The sequence below is a fragment of the Arachis stenosperma genome, chromosome 1 (assembly GCF_014773155.1).
Source record: "Arachis stenosperma cultivar V10309 chromosome 1, arast.V10309.gnm1.PFL2, whole genome shotgun sequence".
Classification (NCBI taxonomy): Eukaryota; Viridiplantae; Streptophyta; class Magnoliopsida; order Fabales; family Fabaceae; genus Arachis; species Arachis stenosperma.
In genome coordinates this window covers 34,281,510-34,290,938 of record NC_080377.1, presented here as the reverse complement: position 1 = coordinate 34,290,938, position 9,429 = coordinate 34,281,510, and the positions used below count along the sequence as shown (strand labels likewise).

Genomic DNA, 9,429 nt, shown 5'->3' with positions numbered 1-9,429 from the left:
CAACATCAATCACAGCCTTTGCTGTGGCTAGGAATGGTCTGCCAAGGATGATGGATTCATCCATGCACTTTCCAGTCTCTAGGACTATGAAATCAGTAGGAATGTAATGGTTTTCAACCTTAACCAGAACATCCTCTACAAGTCCATGGGCTTGTTTTCTTGAGTTGTCTGCCATTTCTAGTGAGATTTTTGCAACTTGCACCTCAAAGATCCCTAATTTCTCCATTACAGAGAGGGGCATGAGGTTTACACTTGACCCTAAGTCACACAAGGCCTTCTTGAAGGTCATGGTGCCTATGGTACAAGGTATAGAAAACTTCCCAGGATCCTGCCTCTTTTGAGGCAGTTTCTGCCTAGACAAGTCATCCAGTTCTTTGGTGAGCAAGGGAGGTTCATCCTCCCAAGTCTCATTTCCAAATAACTTGTCATTTAGCTTCATGATTGCTCCAAGGTATTTAGCAACTTGCTCTTCAGTGACATACTCATCCTCTTCAGAGGAAGAATACTCATCAGAGCTCATGAATGGCAGAAGTAAGTCCAATGGAATCTCTATGGTCTCATTTTGGGCCTCAGATTCCCATTGTTCCTCATTGGGGAACTCATTGGAGGTTAGTGCACGCCCACTGAGGTCTTCCTCAGTGGCGTCCTCCTCCTCTCTTTCCTCCCAGAATTCGGCCATGTTTATGGCTTTGCACTCTCCTTTTGGATTTTCTTCAGTGTTACTTGGGAGAGTGCTTGGAGGAAGTTCAGTAATTTTCTTGCTCAGCTGACCCACTTGTCCTTCCAAATTCCTAATGGAAGATCTAGTTTCAGTCATGAAACTTTGAGTGGTTTTGATCAGATCAGAGATCATGGTTGCTAAGTCAGAATTATTCTGCTTAGAGCTCTCTGTCTGTTGCTGAGAAGATGATGGAAAAGGCTTGCCATTGTTAAACCTGTTTCTTCCACCATTGTTATTGAAACCTTGTTGAGGTCTCTCGTGATTCTTCCATGAAAGATTTGGGTGATTTCTCCATGAAGAATTATAGGTGTTACCATAGGGTTCTCCTAGGTAATTTACCTCTTCCATGGAAGGGGTCTCAGGATCATAAGCTTCTTCCTCAGATGAAGCTTCCTTAGTACTGTTTGGTGCATTTTGCATTCCAGACAGACTTTGAGAAATCAAATTGACTTGTTGAGTCAATATTTTATTCTGGGCCAAAATGGCATTCAGAGTGTCAATCTCAAGAACTCCTTTCTTCTGACTAGTCCCATTGTTCACAGGATTTCTTTCAGAAGTGTACATGAATTGGTTATTTGCAACCATTTCAATCAGTTCTTGAGCTTCAGTAGGCGTCTTCTTCAGATGAAGAGATCCTCCTGCAGAGCTATCCAAGGACATCTTAGATAGTTCAGAGAGACCATCATAGAAAATACCTATGATGCTCCATTCAGAAAGCATGTCAGAAGGACATTTTCTGATTAATTGTTTGTATCTTTCCCAAGCTTCATAGAGGGATTCTCCATCCTTCTGTCTGAAGGTTTGGACTTCCACTCTAAGCTTACTCCATCTTTGTGGTGGAAAGAACTTTGCCAAGAAGGCATTGACTAGCTTTTCCCAAGAGTCCAGGCTTTCTTTAGGTTGAGAATCCAACCATATTCTAGCTCTGTCTCTTACAGCAAAAGGGAATAGCATCAGTCTATAGACTTCAGGGTCAACCCCATTAGTCTTGACTGTGTCACAGATTTGCAAGAATTCAGCTAAAAACTGATGAGGATCTTCCATTGGAAGTCCATGGAACTTGCAATTCTGTTGCATTAGAGAAACTAATTGAGGCTTAAGCTCAAAGTTGTTTGCTCCAATGGCAGGGATAGAGATGCTTCTCCCATAAAAATCAGGAGTAGGTGCAGTAAAGTCACCCAGCACCTTCCTTGCATTGTTTGCATTGTTGTTGTTTTCTGCTGCCATGTTTTCTTCCTTGAAGAATTCGGTCAGGTCCTCTAAAGAGAGTTGTGCTTTGGCTTCTCTTAGCTTTCTCTTCAAAGTCCTTTCAGGTTCAGGATCAGCTTCAACAAGAATGCCTTTGTCCTTGCTCCTGCTCATATGAAAGAGAAGGGAACAAGAAAATGTGGAATCCTCTATGTCACAGTATAGAGATTCCTTTAAGTGTCAGAGGAAAAGAGAAATAGAAAGAAGAAGGAGAAGATAAATTCGAACTTTAGTTAGATAAGGTTCGAATTGTGCATTGAGAAGGAGTGGCACTCCATAAATAGAAGGATGTGGGAAGGAGGGAAGAAGATTTTCGAAATTTAATTAAAATACTTTGAAAACATTTTTGAAAAACATCAATTGATTTTCGAAAATCAAAGTGGAAAAGAAACCAGGTGATTTTTGAAAAAGATTTTGAAATTAGAAATTAAAAAGATTTGATTGAAAACTGTTTTGAAAAAGATGTGGTTAAAAAGATTTAATTGAAAAGTTATGAGTTTAAAAAAGATGTGATTGAGAAGATATGATTTGAAAACATTTTTAAAAGATATGATTTGAAAACCATTTGAAAAGATATGATTTTAAAAAAGAATGACTTGCCTAACAAGAAAAGATATGATTTGAAACATTCAAACCTTTCTCAACAGAAAAGGTAACAATCTTGTGATGTTCAATCAAATCATTAATTGTTAGTAAGTATCTTTTAAAAAGGAAAGAAATTGATTTTGAAAACATTTGATTGAAAAGATTTGATTTGAAAAAGATTTGATTTTGAAAAACTAAAAAAAAAAAAAAAATTTGATTTTGAAAACAAAATCTTCCCCCTGCACCATCCTGGCGTTAAACGCCCAGAATGGTATACATTCTGGCGTTTAACGCCCAAAATGCACCCTTTTTGGGCGTTAAACGCCCAACCAGGTACCCTGGCTGGCGTTTAAACGCCAGTCTGCCTTCTTCACTGGGCATTTTTGAATGCTCAGCTTTTTCTGTATAATTCCTCTGCAGCATGTTTTGAATCTTCAATTCTTTGTATCATTGACTTGAAAGGACACAAATTAAAAATATTTTTGGATTTTTGATAATCAAAAGGAATCAATTAACAATGCATGCAAGACACCAAACTTAGCAGTTTGTGTACTACTGACACTAACAATATGAAAATGCATATGAGACACACAAAATACTTCAAGTCAATAGAATTCAAAGATCAAAACAAAGAAATATATGCATGGATTCGAAAATTATAACAAAAACATGCATTTGACACCAAACTTAAGATGAGACTCTAGACTCAAACAAGAAATATTTTTGGGATTTTTATGGTTTTGTAATTTTTTTTTTGTATTTTTCGAAAATTAAGTGAAAAAAAGTATCAAAATTCTTAATGAGAATTCCAGGAATCAGTGCAATGCTAGTCTAAGGCTCCGGTCCAGGAATTAGACATGGCTTCACAGCCAGCCAAGCTTTCAAAGAAAGCTTCGGTCCAAAACACTAGACATGACCAAGGTCAGCCAAGCCTTAGCAAATCACTGCTCCAACAGCAAGATTGATACGAAATCAACAAGCTCTTGTGGTGATAAGTTGAAACCTCGGTCCAATCAGATTAGACATGGCTTCTCAGCCAGCCAGATTTCAACAAATCATCATGAAACTCTAGAATTCACCTTCAAGAATTTCGAAAAAAAAATACCTAATCTAAGCAACAAGATGAACCGTCAGTTGTCCAGCCTAAACAATCCCGGGCAATAACACCAAAAATTTGATGTTGTTGCCGGATCTTGGCTCTGATGTTACCAAAAGCTTGCTCAAAACATGAACAATCCCCGGCAACGGCGCCAAAAACTTGGTCGGCGAAATTGTGAACAATACTTTTCACAACTCTCATAATCCCTGGTCATGAACTCCAAAAACTTGGTGGTTCAATTCCATGGCATTACACAACTTCGCACAACTAACCAGCAAGTGCACTGGGTCGTCCAAGTAATACCTTACGTGAGTAAGGGTCGATCCCACGGAGATTGTTAGCATTGAAGCAAGCTATGGTCATCTTGTAAATCTTAGTCAGGCAGACTCAAATGTATATGATGATGAACGAAAATAACATAGAAGATAAAGATAGTGATACTTATGTATATCATTGGTGTAAGAGCTTCAGACAAGCGTATGAAGATGCCTTCCCTTCCGTCTCTCTGCTTTCCTACTGCCTTCATCCAATCCTTCTTACTCCTTTCCATGGCAAGCTCGTATAGGGTCTCACTGTTGTCAGCAGCTACCTCCCATCCGCGCAGTGAAAGCTAATGCACACACTCTGTCACAGTGCTGCCAATCACCGGTTTGGTTCCCTCCCCTACCGGAATAACTCTTTTGCATTGTCACCAACGCCCAGTAGGTTACAGGTTTGAAGCACGTCACAGTCATTCAATCATTGAATCCTACTCAGAATACCACAGACAAGGTTAGACCTTCCGGATTCTCTTGAATGCTGCCATCAGTTCTTGCCTATACCACGAAGACTCTGATCTCACGGAATGGCTGGCTCGTTTGTCAGGCGAGCACTCGGTTGTCAGGCGATCAACCATGCATCGTGCAATCAGGAATCCAAGAGATATTCACTAAAGCCTCGAATGCTTGTAGAACAAGAATGGTTGTCAGTCACCTTGTTCATAGGTTGAAGAACGAGTGATATCTTAGATAAAGAACAAGCGGAATTGAATGGAAGAACAATAGTAATTGCATTAATACTCGAGGTACAGCAGAGCTCCACACCCTTAATCTATGGTGTGTAGAAACTCCACCGTTGAAAATACATAAGAACAGGGTCTAGGCATGGCCGAATGGCCAGCCTCCCAGAGGTCTAAGATAGCATAAAAGTGAAGATAGCTACCAAAGTCCACTAATACAATAGTAAAAGGTCCTATTAATAGTAAACTAGTAACCTAAGGTGTACAGAAATGAGTAAATGACATAAAAATCCACTTCCGGGCCCACTTGGTGTGTGCTTGGGCTGAGCAATCAAGGAAATTCGTGTAGAGACCTTTTCTGGAGTTAAACGCCAGCTCCCATGCCAGTTTGGGCGTTTAACTCCAACTTTTATTCCTGTTCCGGCGTTTAACGCTGGAATTCCTGAGGCCGGATTGCTTCGCGGGTTTGGGCCATCAAATCTTGGACAAAGTATGGACTATTATATATTGCTGGAAAGCCCTGGATGTCTACTTTCCAACACCGTTGAGAGCGCGCCAATTGGGCTTCTGTAGCTCCAGAAAATCCACTTCGAGTGCAGGGAGGTCAGAATCCAACAGCATCTGCAGTCCTTTTTGGTCTCTGAATCAGATTTTTGCTCAGGTCCCTCAATTTCAGCCAGAAAATACCTGAAATCACAGAAAAACACACAAACTCATAGTAAAGTCCAGAAAAGTGAATTTTAAATAAAAACTAATAAAAATGTACTAAAATCTAACTAAAAGATATCAAAAACATACTAAAAACAATGCCAAAAAGTATACAAATTATCCGCTCATCAAGGTACCTGTTAAATGACATCAAAAAGGGGAACAGTTACCTCAACCTTTTTGAAAATTTTTACCATTTTGGGATCAGGTTCCAACTGCTTCCTGGGCTTCCTTGCAAGTTGTGGAAATGGAATAGGAACGGCGTCCTCTATAGTGTCTGCGCTCTTTGGTGCTTCTTCCTGTGATTTGGCGTCTTCTTCCTCAGCCATGTCCTGTATATCCTTTTCTTCCTCAATATCTTCTAATTCCACTACCTCTTCAGCTGAGGCGTGTTCTGGTGGGTTTGGCTTCTCCTGATTCTTTTCTTGCAATGTGGTTCCAGAACTTAGAGTGATGGCATTAATACCACCCTTTGGGTTGGGTAATGGTTGAGAGGGGAGTCCACCAGAGCTTGAGGACTGGTTGTTGGAGTCGGTCAATGATCCAACCTGTGAGACAAGGGTTTGTAAAGTAGAAGTCAAAACATTCAGAGTTGCATTAAAATTATTTTCCATGGCCTATTGTCTCCGATCAAAAGATTGTAGTAACTCATCATTAGGAGATGAAGAGGGGTAAGTGATCTGAGAGGTCTGCTGAGATGCTTGAGGCTGTCTTAAATGAGGTTGATGCACGAAATTGTGATCACTACTTTTCACAACTCAAATAATCCCTAGTAATGGCCCCAAAGACTTGGTGCTCAATACCATGGCATAAACACAACTTCGCACAACTAACCAGCAAGTGCACTGGGTCGTCCAAGTAATAAACCTTACGCGAGTAAGGGTCGATCCCACGGAGATTGTTGGTATGAAGCAAGCTATGGTCACCTTGTAAATCTTAGTCAGGCAGACTCAAATGGTTATGGATGATATATGAATAAAAGATAAAGATAGAGATACTTATGTATTTCATTGGTGAGAACTTCAGATAAGCGTATGAAGATGCTTTGTCCCTTCCGTCTCTCTACTTTCCTACTGTCTTCATCCAATCCTTCTTACTCCTTTCCATGGCAAGCTGTATGTTGGGCATCACCGTTGTCAATGGCTACAGTCCCGTCCTCTCAGTGGAAATGTTCAACGCACCCTGTCACGGCACGGCTATCCAGCTGTCGGTTCTCGATCATGTCGGAATAGAATCCAGTGATTCTTTTGCGTCTGTCACTAACGCCCCACAATCGCGAGTTTGAAGCTCGTCACAGTCATTCAATCATTGAATCCTACTCAGAATACCACAGACAAGGTTTAGACCTTCCGGATTCTCTTGAATGCCGCCATCAATTCTAGCTTATACCACGAAGATTCCGATTAAAGAGTCCAAGAGATAAACATTCAAGCCTTGTTTGCTTGTAGAACGGAAGTGGTTTTCAGTCACGCGTTCATAAGTGAGAATGATGATGAGCGTCACATAATCATCACATTCATCAAGTTCTTGAGAGCGAATGACTATCTTGGAATAAGAACAAGCTGAATTAAATAGAAGAACAATAGTAATTGCATTAATACTCGAGGTACAGCAGAGCTCCACACCTTAATCTATGGTGTGTAGAAACTCCGCCGTTGAAAATACATAAGAACAAGGTCTAGGCATGGCCGTGAGGCCAGCCCCCAGTGATCAAAAGATTCAAAGATCTCAAGATGAAAAATACAATAGTAAAAGGTCCTACTTATAGGGAACTAGTAGCTTAAGAATTACAAAGATGAGTAAATGACATAAAAATCCACTTCCGGGCCCACTTGGTGTGTGTTTGGGTTGAGCATCGAAGCATTTTCGTGTAGAGACTCTTCTTGGAGTTAAACACCAGCTTTTGTGCCAGTTTGGGCGTTTAACTCCCACTTTGGTGCCAGTTCCGGCGTTTAACGCTGGGAATTCTGAGGGTGACTTTGAACGCCGGTTTGGGCCATCAAATCTTGGGCAAAGTATGGACTATCATATATTGCTGGAAAGCCCAGGATGTCTACTTTCCAACGCCGTTAAGAGCGCGCCAATTGGGCTTCTGTAGCTCCAGAAAATCCACTTCGAGTGCAGGGAGGTCAGAATCCAACAACATCTGCAGTCCTTTTCAGTCTCTGAATCAGATTTTTGCTCAAGTCCCTCAATTTCAGTCAGAAAATACCTGAAATCACAGAAAAATACACAAACTCATAGTAAAGTCCAGAAAAGTGAATTTTAATTAAAAACTAATAAAAATATACTAAAAACTAACTAAATCCTACTAGAAACATACTAAAAACAATGCCAAAAAGCGTATAAATTATCCGATCATCAGAGGTGCTCTGTAGGACTGATTCTGATTCTGCTGCCTGAAGTTGTTATTGTTATTCCACCTCTGATTTCCATTGTTATCTCTGCCTTCTCTGTTATAATTGTCCCTCCAACCCTGGTTAGAATTGTCTCTCCAGCCTTGGTTAGAGTTATCCTGCCATCCTTGGTTATTGTTGCCACCTTGATTGTACCCTTGATTAGGGTGATCATGAAATTTATGAGTGGCTGCTACAGTGTTGTCTTCTGGTTGGAGTTGCGAACACTCATCGGTATAGTGACTGTAATCTGTATAGATTCCACATACTCTTTGTGGAACCAACTGCTGGCTGTGCTGTGGTGGAGGAGGCTGAACTTGCTGAGGCTGTTGTTGATTCAGTTGCATCTGCTTCAGCAAGTTAGTCATTTCACATAAGCTCTGAGCTATAGCAGCAGTCTTTTTACTAGTGGATACCTCTGCAACAGCTCTTGACCGACTTTGTCTCTGCCTGTGATTCCTAGTATAGTCAGCTAAGTCACTGATCAATTGCCATGCTTCCTCCGTAGTCTTGTACTTATTCATAGAACCATTGCTAGCACCTTCCAATGTGGTCCTATCTTGAGATTTCAAACCCTGTGTAAAGTAGCCGAGCAACACTATCTTGTCAATCATATGATGGGGGCATGCGTCTCGAAGATTATTGAAGCGTTCCAAGTATTCATAGAGGGTCTCAGATTCATCCTGAACGATCATCGACATGTCCTTCCTCAGCTTATCGGCAACTTCAGATGGAAAGAATTTATCCAGAAACTCTCTCCTAAGTGTATCCCAGTTGGAAACAGTTGCTCCGGATTGAGTGTGGTACCACTCTCTTGCCTTTCCCTCCAGAGAAAATGGGAAAGCTTTCAACAGAATGGAGATTTCATCAGTGCCATTACGCTTAACAGTAGAACAAGCAGTCTGGAAATCCCTAAGATGCTTGATAGGCTCTTGAGTAGGTAAGCCATGAAACTTGGGCATCAAGTTGAATAGTGAAGACTTTATTTCAAAATCTACAGCTACTGCTGGGTGGTGTGCCTGGAATGGTTAGAGCGTAAAATCAGGGGCTCCTTCCTCCTAGATAGTGACTCTTCTGGGTGCTGCCATGTCACCTGCACGTAAATGAACTGGATCAGTAGAAAGGGAGCTTGTTTCTTCCTTAGATGACGGTTCAGGTTCGTCATCAAAGAGGAGTCGCCGACGCCGAGCTTGCCTTATACGTGAAAGAGTTCTTTCAATCTCAGGGTCAAATACTGGCAAGCTTGGATCAGGAAGTGAACGCGTCATTTAACGAAAGAAACATACAACTCATAGTGACAGAATGAAAAGAAAAATTGTAATTAAAATAAATACCAATTAATAAATTAGCACACTGTTGCAACTCCCTGGCAACGGCGTCAAAAATTGACGTGGCAGAAATTGGCAGGTTAAGAAATTATTAATAGAAATGCGTTGCAAGTACAGTCCTTAACCAACCGAAAATCCGCTTATCAATTTTGAAGGGTTGTCACAAAATATAAATTAAAATACTGGGAGTATAAGTCCCAGGTCATCTCCCAACGAGTTGCAGAGAGATGTGCTATTTTATCAATCAGATGTTTTCAAAAATAGTTGAGTTGAATAACAGGAAACTAAAATAAAGAATTTAATTAATTCTAAATAAAAGCCTTGACTGGGAGTAGATTAGTTGGAAG

The 9,429-nt window shown here is 40.7% G+C and overlaps 1 non-coding gene across 1 annotated transcript; it reads left to right on the top strand.

Moving 5' to 3' along the window:
- The first annotated feature begins 1,435 nt into the window (after positions 1 to 1,435).
- Positions 1,436 to 1,543, top strand: LOC130955615 (small nucleolar RNA R71). The gene has a single exon (XR_009076817.1). It is a non-coding gene; the product is annotated as a small nucleolar RNA R71 (small nucleolar RNA).
- The last annotated feature ends 7,886 nt before the right edge of the window (positions 1,544 to 9,429 follow it).